The sequence below is a fragment of the Corapipo altera genome, unplaced genomic scaffold (genome assembly GCF_003945725.1).
Source record: "Corapipo altera isolate COAL_440 unplaced genomic scaffold, ASM394572v1 53672, whole genome shotgun sequence".
NCBI lineage: Eukaryota > Metazoa > Chordata > Aves > Passeriformes > Pipridae > Corapipo > Corapipo altera.
In genome coordinates, this window is record NW_020887522.1 from 3,387 (window position 1) to 3,971 (window position 585).

Genomic DNA, 585 nt, shown 5'->3' on the forward strand with positions numbered 1-585 from the left:
ATCCAAGACCCTCGACCTCCTCTGGAAGAGGGGAATTCTGGGAATCCCAGGAATCCATGGAATCAAAGAGTCATGGAATGACAGGATCAAGGAGTCAAAGAGTCATGGGATCAGGAAATCATGGAATGATGGGATCATGGAATGATGGGATCGTGGAATGATGGGATCATGGAATGGTGGGATCTGAAATCATGGGATCATGGAATGATGGGATCATGGAATGGTGGGATCTGAAATCATGGGATCATGGGATCATGGGATCGTGGAATGATGGGATCATGGAATGATGGGATCATGGGATGATGGGATCACGAAATCATGGGATCAAGGAGTCAAAGAGTCATGGAATCAGGAAATCATGGAATGATGGGATCATGGAATGATGGGATCATGGAATGATGGGATCATGAAATCATGGAACCATGGAATGATGGGATCATGGAATGGTGTGATCTGAAATCATGGGATCATGGAATGGTGGGATGATGGAATAATGGGATCATGGAACGATGGGATCAAGGAATCAAAGAGTCATGGGATCAGGAAATCATGGAATCACAGAGCCATGGAATGATGGGATCATGG